The following is a 17,136-nucleotide window of genomic DNA, read 5'->3' as shown; positions in this document are numbered from 1 at the left end:
AAACACACGAAGACCAGTGTGTAGTAGCATAATGCTGGGCAGTGCTGCTTTTCCCAAAAGCTACAAATGGGTAGATGTGCTAAGAGGTGGGGCGGCCTCAGCGCCAACCTGTAAGAACCCTGTCTAAGGTGCTGAAGGCGGTAAACTTCTGGGAACAGAGAGCCTCATATTTCTCCTTTAAAAATTTAGCTACTTTGAATAACACTGAACATACGATCTAGCAATTTAGCTCACTGGGGGACAGATGGTGTAAGCAAAGCATCTAAGTATTAGCAAATTTGTTCATTCAACAAAAGATAGTATTGAGAGGCATTAACTGGAGTTGTTCACAAAGCCCTAATTAGCAACAAGCTTCACGACAGTCATTGTCACTCTTTTAGGTTTTAATTGGTTGCTCTAACAGGGTTGTTTTCCTTTGTGTGAAAATTCCTAGGCACTTAGCCACCTTCTTTGTGTCCCTTTGGAGCTTGCAGAATTTATTCTTCTGGGTCTTATTATTATCCCGATTAAAAAATATACAAAAGAATCCTTTGGCAGTATTTTCTTTTGGACTTGCCAAAGGAGGGTAAGAGATTCCCAAGTGCCAGGAAAAGCTTTATGTAATTTGGGTCCCCTACTAACCTTTTCAAACCTGGTGTCAGTTGTAGGCTACAGATTGAATTGCCACCAAAGACCAGCAGTTTGAACCCTGTAGGAGAAAAATTGCTGTCTGCTCCAGTCCCAAATCCAAAGGGGCAGTTCTAGAGTGAGTTGGAATTTATTCAAAGGCAGAAAAATTGGTCTGGGTTTCGCTCACCTTTTAATATCTCCTAATGCAAACCAGACCTGGAACCTGGAAAGAGTCACTTGTCTTTACTGCTACTGATGGCAGGAAAAGATGGTTTGGGCATTTGCCTTGTAGTAACCCTGCCAAATTCAACTCCATCTGGACCATTTGTACTGCAGCATGGGAAAATAAATTTGAAATGTTTTGTGTCAATCACGATATAAATTTCTTTGGACTCTCTGGGAATAAATTGCTTTAGAAAAAAAGTCAGCAGGGATAAGTAGGTGACTAATTAAACTTACTTATCAGGTAAGGAATCCATTAATTATCTTAATTAAGACACTGAGACCTCTTTGGTCACTGAATACATGCATACAAGCACCAAATGAATTAAGACTTTTACCTACTTTACATGGCCCCCACACTGAAGCATTTATAGCATTTCTAGGCAATTCCTTAGGAGAGAAGCTGAGTTTATTTTTACTTGAACCCATTTAAATACCAGAGGCTTGATGAAGCTCTAGAAAAATGAAAGGTTAGACTTAAGCGTCTGTCTCTAACAAAAAAACCCACATTAACGTTTTCCATCCATTCTCAGCTGAAACAAGTTACAGCCTTCATGATAAAACGGATCACATACTTATCTGGTATCACAAGAGTTGTCAAGAGATGCGGGGTCCCGAGGGAGGCAGGTTTCTTACTCAGGTCAAGCCGCCTAATAGGGAAGAGGAAAGAGAAAAATGACTGGCCATCCCTGAGAGGGAGCTCTTACTTACCATGTAATAAAGACAGTATGTTAATAAAGCAGTGATAGGACATGTTAATAAAGGCAGTAAGTAATGTTTGCATCCAGACTAGGAGCAACTCCACAGGAGGAGGCGCTCCACTCTCAAAGGTGCAAAATGCTGCCCAGAGGTTATGCGACCACAACACTAAAACAGTGCGTGGAGCCAGGCCTCACTGGGCAGCGCTTGCTCTTCCAACAGTGTAACACTGTCCCAGGCATTGGGTTAGCCTGGACAGCTGACAACCGTTGGGCGATTCAAGTTTGGGGAAAAACAAAGGATTTTCCTTCCTAGTCATTTCCCACTGAGCCAACAGTCCATTATCTAATTAGGGACATTTACCTGAAAAACAAAAAACAAAACACACAGACTGCACTCCTTCCACGATTTCCTTTCTTCAAGAATGCACTCTATAGTCAAGCCATCCTAGAAAAAAAAAAAAAACCCAGAGTAAACAGATGTGGTTAATTTTCCAGGTTTTTTTTAAACCTCAGACTAAAACAGCAACTCTGTAAGTGGCTCCTCTACAGAAAAGCTGCCATCTATGCCAGGTTGTCTGGTCTCAGGAATTCACTGATTTCTGCCTTTCCTGCAGGAGAGATGTACACCATTAAAGCCAACCACTCTCCAAATATCTGGACATCACTAGTCATAAACAGCAATGAACATCTGAGCACTCAAACTTTAGCCATGAGAAATGTTTAAAGCCCTGTAGTATAGTTCCTGTTGTGGAGACCCCCCCTACCATAAAATTATTTTTGCTGCTATTTAATCACTGTAATTTTGCTACTGTTATGGACAACCCCTGTGAAAGGGTCATTTGATCCCCAAAGGGGTTGCAACCCACAGGTTGAGAACCGCTGCATTAAAGGGAGGCCAAAGGATGGAGAACAGTTTTTCCAGCACCTTAAGCCAGAGCTCTTGGTCAAGCTTCAGGGGTGGCGTCTGCTTAAAACCCAGTCTTCTCCAACAGGAAAGTGGGTGGTTTCGGAGAGTGTGAGATGTGACAAAATAATTTATAAATTATCAAGGGCTCATGAGGGAGGTGGGAGTGGGAAAAATGAGGAGCTGATGCCAGGGGCTTACATGGAGAGCAAATGTTCTGAGAATGATGAGGGTAGCGAATGTACAAATGTGCTTTATACAATTGATGTATGTATGGATTGTGATGAGTTGTATGAGCCCCCAATAAAATTATTAGATTTTTTTAAAAGCCCAGTCATCTCCTTTACTTCCCATGTAACTGATGGGCTCACACCACCCAGGGGCTTCTGTAAAGCCCTTCCTTCCACTGATGTTTGCAGTAAATAAAGAATGCCCATTAAGATTTCCTTCACCAAGGACAGTGGCTGCTATAGCGGGCACAGGCAGCCTTTCGCTGTTGTGCTTAAGGTCGTGATGGGTTGGAACAGAATTGACTTATGAAACCAGCGAGCCAAATTCTAGTTTTGGTTGCGTGGAGTAGTATCCAAATGCTTTCTTTGCAAGCACAAATCCATCCACTTCCTCCTCTTTGGAAAAGCTATCACCACATTCTCAAAGCAGAAACAAACCCTGAGCTGGCAAAGGAGAGCCTATATTTGTACATTGTACCCAATATGTTCCCTTTCCAACAAATGATTTATACTAGCCCAACCTGTTGGACCAGAAGCAAGACAATCTGAATCTGTAGGTCCCTCCCAGTGAAAGACCCGCTCTTGCAGATGTAACAGCTCAGAAACTATGCTGGCATCCTGGTTTGGTTAAGAGTTGGAATGAACAAGGCCAGAATGCCAGCCAGCGACGTAAGGGCTGCTGTCCTCCCAGTAGCCTAACACTTGCCTAGGTAGTAGGCAACCTAAGCAGATGCCTACAGCTGGGGCCAAAGCTGAAGGGGTTATACCCACCTGGGGCAGCACCTAGCCCAATTTCCACAGCTGGGTCTTTGCAAGCAAAGCATTTCAGGTTAGTCAAGTCACTGTGTACGTGTGCGAAGCAAAGGAACCCTGTCCTCAAAAGTCCATCAACACAGGAGGCTTCTATCACAAAAAAAAACAGTAAAATACACAGCGCACCCTTGACTAATTTTGTTTTGGCATCTTATTGGCTATCTATCTTTGTGGTTCATTAGCATTAAAGTCAACAAGTGCAGGGAGCTTGTCTCCACTCAGCAGACATGTTACCCATTTCCTGCCATCCAGGGAATTCCAACGCACATCAACCCTAGGCAGGGTTTCCAAGACTAGTGCCACCAGGGCTAGTATGTCGATTCTAGGTTATTAGTTTAACCTCACTGCATCTCAGTTAAGGAGCCAGGTGGTGCCAGGTAAACGTGGGTTGTTAACCTGAGGAGAAAGATTCTATCTGCTACGATAAATATATACAGCAGCCCCCAAAGAAAAAACTATAGCCTCAAAAGGTACCCCAGTCCCCTCAAAAGTACAGTAGAATGGCTGGGAACTTTAAATCATTTACAAGTTAGGCCCCTAGGATACCATATGGTGTATAGTGGGCCATCGATAAACCCTTGATATTATGACCACACTTCAGAGAAGACTGATGTACAGGGAAAAGTTAACCTTGGAGAGCAGTGGGCAGTGAAATTGGAAAGGCAGGATAAAACTAAATGAGGAAGCCCTAGAATGTGGGTTTCTTTAGGACAATAAAAGCAGCACTTTAGAAAAAATTGAATGCAGCAATGGTTAAGGCAATTAAAAGGTGCCATTTCTACCAAGGATCTCACCTGTGGATTGAAAACAATAATCCGAGTTTCCAAGAATTTTAATAAACCTTGTCAGCTCTCCCACCCCTGTAATTTACCATTATTTATGTAAGGAGTCCTGGTTAGGCATCGGGCTGCCACATGCAATGCTGGCAGTTCAAAGCCACCAGCAGCAGCTCGGTGGGAGAAAGATGCAAGTTCTCTACTCCCCAAGAGTCTCATAACCCATGGTAGCTTTACTCTGGCCTACAGGGGCGCTGAGTCAGCAAGTCCTCCATGCCAAAGTTAGGCTTACTAAAAAGTCTAAGTGTTACGTTCCTGGAGGGGGTTATACATTCGTTCTTTGCTTCGAACGCTTAAAAAATTCATGCCGAGCCACGTGTTTGTAATCCAAGTGAGTTTTTTATGAAGGAGGGGAAAAGTTTTGGATTTTACAGTCTCAAAAGGGCACATTCTATTTTTGGAAAGCATGCCAAGTCGCGCCGAAGTCGTGCTTAGGTTTACCACTGGGCACCACCGACTGGGAAATCCCAGGGGGCCGAGAGGTTAAGAGCGCGGAAGGCCCGAGTCCAAACGCACATGGGCCGGCTGGGACGGCGCGCGCGTGCCCTCACCCTCCGACCTGCCAAGACCAAAACACGGTCAAAAAAAAAAAAAGGGCGAGACCTTCCCACAGCTAGGCCAAGTCAAACCTCCGGCTGGGGAGGCGTGGTTGACCCCACAGGCTGCGTGAGGCCCACCTGCGTGAGGCCTTGAGCCTGGGCCTCGTTTGGGCGCCCAGGTCTACCTCCCTCGGGTGTCTAGTGGACGCCTTTGCAGGCCTGGGCGGGACAAGCCCCGTCCCTAAGCCAGCACTTTAACAGAGGGGGTTCACTGGCTAGGCTCTCAGCCGCCATGCTTTGACCCCACTACTAGGCAGCGGCTTCAGAAAAGTCGGAGCCTTGGAAACCCTGTGGGGCAGTTCTGTGTAGGAGGTCCCTGATACGGGGGTGCACTCGGCGGCCCCTTACATATAAAATAACTCCACACACCCCCCGCCATCCTTTAACTCCGCGTCTAAGTAATTTAAAGGAAGAGAAAACGACGTGGGGGAGGGGCGGGGCTCATTGTCTCTAACAAGTGTGTGGCCCTTTCCCGGAGCTTGGGGGCCTGCCCCACCTGGACACGTGCACCTCAAAACCTTTCCGGGGGCCTGGATCTGGCGCCTTGAGGAGCCGTGGATAGAGTAGGGTTCTCGAGGATTCTCGGGCGATTAGACACAGGGTTGAAGCAGGGCCGACTCGGGTTACGACCACCGAGCGTCCCAAATGGCCTCCCCTAGCCCGGAGCCACGTGGGAGCGAACCCCGATTCCGTCCCAAGCCCTCCCCACGCCTCCCTTCACTCACCCTCGCGCGCACGGAGCTCCCAGCGAGCGGCCGCTCCGACCGAGGCCGCGAGCGAAAGGGCAGCCGGGAGCTACGCGGAGCCCCGCCCCGGGGGGCAGCTGGGCGGGGCCTCGGTGGGCGGGGCCTCGGTGGGCGGGGAAAGGCCGGCTTGGAAAAAACGCGAGCGCCGGGGCGGAGGTGCGCAAACAGGATTATCCAGGCCTTGGTCCTGGGCGGTGCCGCAGGGCAGGCTAGAGCGCCCCTTTGGGGGGCTAGCAGGAAGCCTCATCGTTTTCCTTGGAGCGACGCTGGTTTGGGACCGCGGACCTTGTGGTAGACGCCTCTGGTTTGGGACCGCGGACCTTGTGGTAGACGCCTCGTGTTATGCCGCTTACCGTCTGCAGTGTTGCCAAGCGTACTTTATTTAATGTGGCCCTAGTGACGCAGCTGTTACTCTGCTACCTGCTACCTGCAAGCTCGGCAGTTCAAAACCACCACTGCGCCTCGGGAGAAAGATGGGCTTCGACTCCCATAAAGAATTGTAGCCTGGGCAGTCCATAAGGGCAGTTCCACCCTATAGGGTCGCTCGTAGCTGGATGGGAGTGGAGTGGATCCATCCCAGAGGACTGGCTGGGGTTAGAACAAAAGCATTTGTTTGGCTCATTTGAAAAAAACGAAAACAAATCTGGGTTTGGAATTGCTAGAAAGAAAACCTGTTGTGCCCTCAGATGGACGGAGCTTCCAGTCTGCCCCTCGGTAGGACCCTAGGGACTGAGGTCACTCTCCTTCACGTGGTGTCTTTAGGTTCAGGCAGGCCCGGTCCAAGCCTTTTCACTACATCCAAGTTCTCTTTCTGGCTCTCTGCAGCGGCACTATGATTTAGCTAATGGATCACACACATGCACACACACGTCACCCTTTGGGCTGGTCTGGGAAGTTGCTCTGGGAGGCTTCTCCTACCGACTAAACTGCTGGACCCTGTCTGTCCCGGTGTGCCGCAGTGGATCCTTAGCTAAGATGCAGAAACTAAACACTGCCTTCCGCTGTGGTGAAATAAGCCAAAGAACCAACATCCTTGATCTGCATTTCTACTGTGCCTCCTCCCCACCCCCTGCCCTCCTCAGCTGAAGTCAGTATGATTCTGCCCTCCTCAGCTGAAGTCAGTATGAAGTCAGTATGATTCTGCCCTAGTGGGCAGATGGTAAAGCTGGGTCCGGAGAGGCAAAGCCCAACAGCAGTAATTCCTAAGGCCATTCCCATAAACCCCCCGATTCTAGAGCCCTTCCTTTCCTGTTCATTCACCCCTCTCTGATGTCCTGCACCTGGTACCATTGCCAGGGGCGTCTCTGGGAATCAGCCACTGCACTTAGCATCTATCAGCATATTTTTTTACTATTCTCCTAGCTCTTACATAATGGGGGGGGGGGAAGCTTTCTGTGGCCCTCTCCCATTCCACCCTATTCTCCCAGCCCCGCCCCCCCACCCTCACAGACCTCCCCTGAGAAAACCCAGAGACCTCCTGCAAGAGACCTTAGGCTCTGCACCCAAAGGAATCACTGCAGAAATGGCAAACCCAAATCCTCCCCAATTTTGATAGAGTTGGACACAGGGACTAGTTGGAAAAACGACTTACACAAATACAGTAATTAAAAGAGTCACATGGTCGTTGCTGGCTGGTAGTCAAGAGCTCTGCTTTGCAGTTAAATAGAAATGTGGCTGAGGACGGCTGCTGTAATCAGTGTCCGTGTCCGGCTGTCACAGCATGTTCATAAAGGAGGGTTATGAGAGCTATAAAACCAGGCAGATTGGGTGGGTAATTGTCCTGCGGAGCTCTGCTATAGCAAAAATTGCACTAGCATCTCATATATTTTGCTTTTTTCCTACCAAATTCACAAAATGGAGAAGACAGAGCTACCCTGAGGATTCATGAAAGGAATGAAGAGGTGTGTATCAACATGTGCGTGTGCTTTCTGAGAAACAAGGCAAAGCAATTGATGATAGGAAGATAGTAGGGCCTTTGGGGAGAAAGGAACCAATGACCTAGTAACAATTAGATTCACCGATGAGTCCAGGCAAAATAGGCTGGAGCAGGATTTGTGTGGAGGGAAGGCCAGCCACAAGGAGGACGGCTGGGAAATGGGCCAGATGCTTAGGTCATCCTGGAAATGTGGCCATCGTTTGTAGGTATAGGCCATTCACCATCCTTTGGAGAAACACTAGATAATGATTTATTTTCATAGTTAAAAACAATTCCTCATAACCAGCCTTCTTGAACCTCGCTCCTTTTAAGTTCTGTATTGATTTTGATTATTTAATTTATATAGCCTGATACTAGGCCCTTGCCTGCCATGCTCTTTCTCCTCTACTTGACGTCCCCTTCTTATCTCCCTTCTTGCCTTTTGTGCCCTGGGCCTACTCTTTTCCTCTCCTCCTTGAAACCACAAGTAGAGAAGTATTTAATCATCTGCTACAAAGTCGGTCAGTCAACATTTTTTTATCATTTACCATATGTGTTAGCCCGGGTTGTCTAGAAAAACACAGCCAGTGACGCCCATTTATGTATAAGAAAGAGCTTTATATCAAGACATAATTATACATCAAGAAGGCATCCAGCCCAGTCCAACTCAAGTGCAAAAGTCTGATGCTAGCCCTCTTCAGACTCATGTAGTTGGGTCCCAGTGATGAGAATGGTGACTCGGGAAGCAGAAAGGTCACAGGTCAGTAAGTGCCCAGTCAGGTGGATCCAATGGCAGGGCACTGGCAGCTCTCAGGGTTGGGTGGCCCCATGTGGTAGGGAGAGGTCCAGTGGGCAGGAAGGCAAAGGGGCAGAGAGAAAATCCGTTCTCATTGTCTCCCACTCTTATATCAAAAGACTTATTACATCAAAGAAGTGTGACTAGGCCAACAGGCTTGACTCCACACCTCTCTACGAGTGTCTAGTCGACATAAAATCTTCCAACTACCACACCATGGGTAGGCAGAACAGATAGATGTAAAGGGGTAGACTGCGTGCTTCCATTTTTTTCTCTTTAATTAAATTCCCTCACAATGATTTCATTTAATACTTCTGGCAGACCTACTGCGTAGGTGGGACCTAAAAGAGCCAGAATCTCTTTATTCCTTTTGGTTATGTTATTAATACAATATTTTCTGAATAAACAAATAAAGCTCTTCAGACAATAGGCAAGGCAGCCTGGAATGCTGGAGGCGCTTTCTATAGCATGTAGCAGAATAGCTGGGTGACATCAGCTGGAGCAAAACCAACAGCCAGTCCTTGAACCTGAGCAAGTTCCAGATTTGTCTTCCTCCTCACTTGCCTCCAATCTCCTCTGACTTAGTTTCCAGACTCAACTGGTTAGTCTTTTCCACATCCCTTTTTCTCACCACACCCCACCCCACCCCACCCCCACCCTGTCCAAACTGGCTCTCCAATACTGAAACCAGTTGACGGAAATTCATTAAGCTGAACACATGGGAAATTACAGAGGAGATTTCACTTGTTACTGAGCCTCAAATATAGAAAGTAATTTTAAAAGGACAGTGGCAAGAGGCTATTTTTATCTTGCTTGTTTGTGCTGAGTTTTCTTATCTTGCTGTCTCTCGTGCTCTTCCTGGCTACCTCTCTCTCTCCTTGCCGCTTCTTTTAACTAAATGTTAGCCTCCTTAATCTTTGTCCCAGGTGCTCCTATTTTGCTTTTTAGGGACTTTTCTTTCTGTTCATTCACTTATTCATTCAACAAATAGTTAGTATCAGCTGTGCTAAGGCCCAGGAGGGATATAGTAGTAAATAACACAGACGTAATCATCCCCATCATGGAGTCTACAGTCAAAGGAAGGAGGCAGGTATTAAGTAGAGTGAATTCAGATTTGATCACAGGAGCCTTGAAAGCATAAATTGCATTTTTCTAGTACAAAATGTGGAGCGGTCTGGTGATAGTGGGCTGTGTTTTAGGCTGCGAACGATGAGGTCAGCAGTTCAAACCACCAACTTCTCCGAAGAAGAAAGATGAGGCTTTCTGCTTCTGTAGAGCTGTGGCCATAAAGACTGACAGCCTCGGAAACCCCCAGGGCAGTTCCATTCCATTCTGTAGGCTAAGGGTTGGAGTCAACTTTACGGTAGTGGGCTTTTGAGTTTCGTACTAAATTTAACCCCCGAGTACAAAGTGTCAGAATGTCAGTTTGTTTTGAGGACTCATGAATAAACTAGACGTCAAAAAAAAATAAGGTGGTTTTTTTTCAAGGAAACCAAAGACCCAGGTCTATCTGATATATACAAATCTATCAAATAGAGAGAACATATGTGATTTGATTCCATCCCTTATACATTAGCTATGTCACTTTTTAAAAAAACATTTTATTAGGGGCTCATACAACTCTTATCACAATCCATACATATACATACATCAATTGTATAAAGTACATCTGTACATTCTTTTCCCTAATAATTTTCAAAGCATTTGCTCTCCACTTAAGCCCTTTGCATCAGGTCTTATTTTTCCCCTCTCTCCCTGCTCCCCCCTCCCTCATGAGCCCTTGATAGCTATGTCACTTAACTAAGTGACTTCTCTCTAAATTTCAAGTACCTTACCGATAAAAATGGAAATAGTAATTTTTTATACTTTATAGTTGGAAGGGTTGATTGGGTTATCATATATATATATATATATATGCAGGCAGGGAGGGTCTCCTTTCTTTTCTATTATCCCACTCTTGAATTCTACAATTAAAAACAAATAAGCTAAAAGCAATCCAACTAATCTCCCGATTAATTAGACTACAGGGTCCTCCAATGGCATATCCAGAGAGACAGGCTGTTACTATATTGGTTAGTAGAAGTTGCAGAATGCCTGCAGCTGATGGCAGTCAGATGATTCCCTTTGGCTATGGTAGACCAAAATACAAACAAGCAAAACAAAACCCAACCCATTAGCAGTCCAGTCGACTCTGACTCATAGAGTATAACTAGTCCACAGAGTTTGCTTGGCTGTAATCTACAGAAACAACCACCAAGCTTTTCTTCTGTGGTGACTACAGGGGGGCTTTATCATCAACAATGCTATCGGTAAGCACTGGACAGTGAACCTCAAGGTAGGCAGATCTGTGGGAGAAGCTGTCTGCTCTCAAAGATTTACAGGCTCAGGAACCATATATAGGATCACTATTAGTCGGAATTGACTCATTGACCTTTTATTTGGTTGTTTTTTTAGGTTAATAGTTGAATGCAAAGTCATGGGAACGAAGAGATGAAGTCTCCAAAAATTCCCGATCATAGACTTGTAACTCGGGGGGAGCACTTGGCATCCCATCTACAGTGGTTGGGGATTACTCACAAGAGGGTCAAATTGAACGTCTACAGGTGTAACTGGGGGCTGGGAGGACACTAGACCTTTCCATCCTGACTGCAAGAATAGCAATGGGGACTTTTAGGAGGCTCGTCCTTCAGACACAAGGCTGAAGATAAAAGGGTGTTTGTGTTGTTATGAAAGCTGGACTCCAGATGTGCAGCTCTGGAAGAAAGGAGGACTGGACTGATGGTTTATAACGTGTCCTCCTCTCTACTTAGCAGAGAAATATTCATCTGCACTGTGTAAGGGTCCTTGTTAGACTTGTGGCCATCTATCTATCTATCTATCTATCTATCTATCTATCTATCTATCTATCTGGTGTCTATGCAAGATATGCAGAATAGGCAATCTTACAGAGACAGCAAAGGGACCAGTGGTTCCAGGGGGCATGGGAGGGGAGGAAGGGGATAGGGGAGGTGATTGGGAAGCTAACAGTGATGGGTATAGGGGAATAATAACTGTTCTAAAATTGATGGTGAGGAGGGTGTAATTCTTCTGGTCATTTTTGATTATCAGATTGTATCTGAGAAGAATTACTGAGAGGTGAACTATGGGTAAAAATAATAGTGGGGTAGGAGAGGAAAAAGAAAAAAAAATATGAGGGGGTACCCTCCTCAAAATGGAAAAAAGCTCTGCCTAGCTTTTTAAAAAAATAATTTTATTGGGGGCTCATACACCTCTTATCACAATCCATACATACATCTATTGTGTCAAGTGCATTTGTACATTTGTTGGCATCATCATTTTCAAAACATTTTCTTTCTACTTCAGCCCTTGGTATCAGCTCCTCATTTTCCCCCTCCCTCCCCGCTTCCTTGCTAACCTTTGACAATTTATAAATTATTATTATTTTTTCATGTCTTACACTGACCAATGTCTCCCTTCACCCACTTTTCTGTTGTCCATCCCCCAGGGAGGGGATTATATCTAGATCCTTGTGATCGGTTCCCCTTTCTACTCCACCTTCCTCCTACCCTCCTGGTATCGCTACTCTCATCATTGGTCCTGAGGGGCTTATCTGTCCTGGACCCCCTGTGTTTCTAGCTCTTATCTGTACCCATGTACATGCTCTGGTCCACCTAGCTATTTTTGTAATACACATTGTTTCTGCTAGGCAAGTATTGAGCAACTCACTCTGAGTTAGTGCACCCAGTGGCTTCACCTGGGAAGATTCTTTCTCGGCACAGTTTATTTTTTCATAAAACCAGTTTCGCTCAAACCTTGTTTTTTGTGTTGGCCAATTTGTGACTGTGAAATTTTGTTTCCTGCTTGGAAAAATGCTGCAGAAACTGTTGTGATGTTGAACACAACTTACAAGGACAGTGCTATGGGAAAAACTCAAATATATGAGTGGTTTTCTCATTTCTAAAAAGGTGAACTGTTGATTGATGACAAACCTTGTTCTGGATGTACGTCAACTTCCCAAACGGATGAAAACGTCAGCAAAATCCATGCACTTGTGCTTGAAGACCAATGAGGGCCATTGAAGAGATGGGCAGTCATCTGGACTAACTTGGAGCTCAGGTTCAGCGAATTTTAATAGAAGATTTGGGAATGAGCCTGCTCATTGCTCACTGCAAAATTTGTGTCTCTGGTTCTGACTGACCAGGAAAAACAGCGATGCATGGAAACATGCCATGCTTCGAAAGAATAGCCCTGAGCAATCCAGACTTTTCCCCCAAGGTCATTGCTAGTGATGAGACATGGTGCTGTTGTGGTGACCCTGAAACCAAACATCACTCAAACCAGTGGAAGACTGTCACCTCACCCCCCAAAACTTGTCAGGTGAAATCAAAGATGATGCTCATTTGTTAGTTTGTCCCACAAGGTCAGACTTTCTGTTTAGAGGGTCTGAAAAGGTTGCGTAACAGTGCGCGACAAAAAAAGGCCTGATTTGTGGCAGACGGGGGACTGGTTTTGCCACCACGACAGTGCACCTACTCACGCAGCCATCTCAGTACACACATTTTGGCAAAAACCAGCATGCCTCTCTTGCCCCACACATACCTGACTCACCTGAGTTCAGTCCATGCGACTTCTTTTTGTTTCTGAGAATGAAGAGGGACATGAACGGACAGCGATTTGATGACATACAAGAGGTGAAGAAGAGAATGAGGGAGGTGCTGTCAAATATATTAAGTGTAATGGAGAGTACTTTGAAGGTGAAAAGATTGTTTTGTAAAAAAATAGAAATACGTACCTTTGGGGGGAAAAATCTGTTTTTCTTGTTTTTTAGTACCCCTCGTGTGTGTTTATATGTATATATATATGCAAATGCAACAAGGAAGCAGATGGACATTGAGCCTCTACTTAAATCTTACCTCAGTACAAGAACAGTTTGTTCTGACAATATGGCATTGTACAATACCTTCCTGACAAGATCCCTGAAGACAAAGTGGGAGCATAAGCAAACGTTGTGAAGAAAGCTGATGGTGCCTGGCTGTAAAAAGATATAAAGTCTGGAGTCTTAAAGGTTTGTAGTTAAACAAGCAGCCATCTAACAGGGAAGCAACAAAGCCCACATGGAAGAAGCACTGTGTGATCATGAGGCGTTGATAGGAAGAGGTATCAGAAGTTTGAAAACAAGCAACCAAATCGATGTGAAGGGGTATTAATGTAATAGAGACCCAAATCACACCTGTAAGATAATTGGACAGTCCCTCTCAGAAGGGTCACTTGGAAGGGATGAGCAATCCAGGATGCTGTATGGCACTGATGAACCACATAACTGTCCTCTAGTTCTTTAATATTTCCTCCCCCTTACTATTATGGTTTTTATTTGTTTTACCTCAGTAATCATGTTCAATTTATGTATATTCATTTATATATTTAAGATTGTTTTGTACACTAAAATCTAGATAAATGACCCCTCAGAAACAGTAACAGGAATAATGATTCCCTGAGGGTATGGGAAGAGATGGGTAGGGGAAGGGGGGAGGGAGAGCTGATAGTATTGATAATTGTATAACTCCACTCGATGAGATTGAATAACAGAATTGTATGTGAATGGATATATTGGATTGTGTAAGAAATGGTAAAAAAACTATTATAGAAAAACCAAACTTGAAAAATAAACACATATTTTTTTAATTTGAAAAAAAAATAGTTGAATGCAAACTGCTTTCACCATCCAGGGGCCTTCTGGGGCAAGATAGAGTCAGTAAAAAAAATGAAATTATAAGAAAAAAGATTGAAATAAATTGAAGTGCCAAGACATTTGGAACATAGCTATCTGGCCAACCAACTGGAAAAGATCCATTTTTGTGTCTATTCCAAAGGAAGGTGACCCAAAGGAATGCAGAAATTATTGAACAGTATCATTAATATCACATGCAAGTAAACTTTTATTAAAGATAATTTTAAAACAGCTTCAGCAATATATCAACAAGGAATTACCAGAAATTCCAGCTGGATTCAGAACAGGACATGGAATGAAGGATATCATTGCTCACATTAGATGGCTCTTGGGTGAAAGCAGAGAGTTCCAGACAGATGCTTCCTTGCGTTTCATTGACTGTGCAAAGGCATTAGACTGTGTGGATCATAGCAAATTCTGGGTAACATTTGGAAGAAGGGAATTCCAAAACATCTCCTTGTGCTCATGAGGAATTTGTACATAGACCAGGAGGCAGTTGTTTGTGCAGAACAAGGGGACACCTCATGGTTTAAAATCAGGAAGGGTGTGCTCAGGTTTATATCCTTTCGCCATGCTTATTCAATCTGTACGCTGAATAATCCAAGAAGATGGACTTGTTTTTAATAATCTTGTTTATTAAGAAATCCTTCTGCAATTGGCCAGATCAGTATTTTATTTAAACACACACACACACACACACACGTAACAAACAAAGCCAGGAGACATGGGGACAGACTGACCACATAGTGTTTCTACAGGAGCGCCTCACTTTAAGGAAGACAGGTATCTTCAGGGCCAGGCTGACAAGCTAGATAAGTTAAGAGGTGGCTATGTTTTCGTAAGAGGGCCTCCGGCAGCTTCGCTCCAAGAGGGAAGCTAAGTGAAAGCAGAAGTCGAACCCCAAGGCGGGGGTCCTCAGTCCTTGAGGAGGAGGCTCTAAAAGCAGGCGGGGTCTCTCTCGAGGCTGCTGTCTTCTCAGAGGAAGGGTCTCCGTGGAAGGCTGAAGCAGCGCAGGGGCCCAGGGAGCCAGCGTCCCGGAGCGCGGGAGGGAAGTGGAAGGGCACTTCGGTTGCCCGCTGGCCTGAGCAGAGCGTTGGCACAGGAACAGAGGTTCAGAAGCCTTCTCTTGGGCCACATGGCCACCAGTCCCCCCATCTTCAGGGCTTTGTGTCCTGTCGCCCCTGGCAGGTCATCCTGCGGTGTCTGGAGCTGGGCTGCCCTCACACGGTGGCATCTGTTGTCTGGGTGACTCAGGAGACCTTGTAGGACAACCATATGTTCAGCATGCACAGGGTGGTGGCGATGAAACCGAACACCGATGCGGCCACCAGCCCAGGCTGTCTGTAGCTCTTGGAAGCAGCCACGATGGAGGCGATGAGAAGGAGCAGGGTACTGATGACATAATGCAGGAGCTCCGACAGGGGCCAGCTGATACAAGTGAGCAGGCGGTAGACATGGAAGAGGTGGACCAGATAGAAGATGAGGATCATGATTAAGTCGCAAATGGTGATCACTTCAAAGAAGCTGTAGGCACTGTAGCTGTTGTCCTTCTACCCGGAGTTCCTCACGCAGATGAAGGCAATCAGCAGAGTGACCTCTGCCCCGCATGATGGTCCACGTGGAGGGAGAGCCAAGAAGATGGACTTAAGAAGAAGAATGTGTCTCAGGATTGGAGGGAGGCTTATTAACAACCTGTACTATGCACATGACTCAATCTTGCTGGCTGACAGTGAGGAGGGCTGTGCAATACCAGCCCCCACAATTGAATGGGTCCAAGGGACAGTTGTGTAATTTGAGGGGTAAAATTAAGGAGACTTCGGACAAGATAATGATACAAGAGCTTACCTCCTGGACCACCATGACTTCAGGAGCCATCATGACTTCCACGCAGAGAGAGAATATATTTCCAGCCAAGGCTGATATACACTCCCTGGGCATGCAAGCCCCCCTAATGACATACATAACAGGAAGTAGTTGCACTTGGGGCACACATGTGACAGCAAGGCATACACGGAACAAAATAGGCAGGTCTAGAGTCAAGATGGCAGCCTAACCTTGGTCGTCCCAGAGTTGGCTTGACCTTAGGAGTCTTTGAGCTCTCCTTGAGGGAAACAACTCATCCTTATCAGAAGGGAGTGGGACATACTATAGGGTCTGATTGCCTTAGATGGCTGACAACCTTCAGACAGACAACCAGTTGACCTCTAAGTATATAGTCCAGCAGTTCTCAACCTGTGGGTCACGATCCCTTTGGGGGTCAAAAAACCCTTTCACAGGGGTCACCCAATTCATAACAGTAGCAAAATGACAGTTATGAAGTAGCAATGAAAATAGTTTTATAGTTTGGGGGTCACCAGAACATGAACTGTATTAAAGGGTTGCGGCAGTGACCATGTGTTTGCAAACAGCATCTTAGATTTGACATTATTATGGGGGGACATCATGGGAAATAACTTTTACTTAGGAGAATGTGAGTGGGATGCATCTCCAACCCACGAACGTGAAGATTTCCTCCACAGGAGCCTTGGCCTCTCAGACTCCTTTAACATACGTGTATTGAGAGTTTGCCCTCATGCACTCTCTCCCTTCCCAGTTCTGTTTCCCACAGAGGGTCTTCAGCACTTCCTATAACAATCAAAGACTACGGCCTTCATTATGGACTGCAACTCAATGTAAACAAGGGGGAAAAAAGGTCCTCACAAGGGGTCCATCATGATAAACAGAGAAAAGATTGAAGTTGTCAAGGACCAAATCTCACGGGGGCATCACTCAAGATGTCGTTCAAGTGTGAACAGTGAAGAAATCATTTTGAGGCCTAAGGTGCAGCAGACTGGAGGAATGGTATGGTCAGTAACCTTACCTGCATGTGAAAGCAGGAAGAAGGCTGGGCAGGAATTGATGCATTTGAATGAGGGTGCTGGCAAAGACTGCTAGAAAACCAAACCAAAGACTGCTGGAAGACCAAACCAAAGACAGACTGCTGGAAGACCAAACCAAAGACTGCTGGAAGACCAACCCAAAGACAGACTACTGGAAG

At 45.6% G+C, this 17,136-nt stretch overlaps 1 protein-coding gene and 1 non-coding gene across 2 annotated transcripts in view; both read right to left on the bottom strand.

Annotated features, from left to right (window-relative positions):
• MATR3 (matrin 3) overlaps window positions 1-5,704 on the bottom strand; it is a 58,264-nt gene extending 52,560 nt beyond the window's left edge. Inside the window, exons 1-3 of the mRNA XM_075541630.1 lie at window positions 5,640-5,704; window positions 1,894-1,977; window positions 1,407-1,481 (exon numbers count right to left, since the gene is read on the bottom strand). The gene's annotated coding sequence lies outside the window, so the exon portion shown is untranslated. The remainder of the gene's footprint in view (window positions 1-1,406; window positions 1,482-1,893; window positions 1,978-5,639) is intronic.
• Window positions 1,605-1,804, bottom strand: LOC142442058 (small nucleolar RNA SNORA74). Its single transcript, XR_012783314.1, has one exon. It is a non-coding gene; the product is annotated as a small nucleolar RNA SNORA74 (small nucleolar RNA).
• Window positions 5,705-17,136: the final 11,432 nt, after the last annotated feature.

This window comes from Tenrec ecaudatus, chromosome 2 (genome assembly GCF_050624435.1).
Source record: "Tenrec ecaudatus isolate mTenEca1 chromosome 2, mTenEca1.hap1, whole genome shotgun sequence".
Lineage (NCBI taxonomy): Eukaryota > Metazoa > Chordata > Mammalia > Afrosoricida > Tenrecidae > Tenrec > Tenrec ecaudatus.
This window is presented reverse-complemented; position numbering and strand designations above follow the sequence as displayed.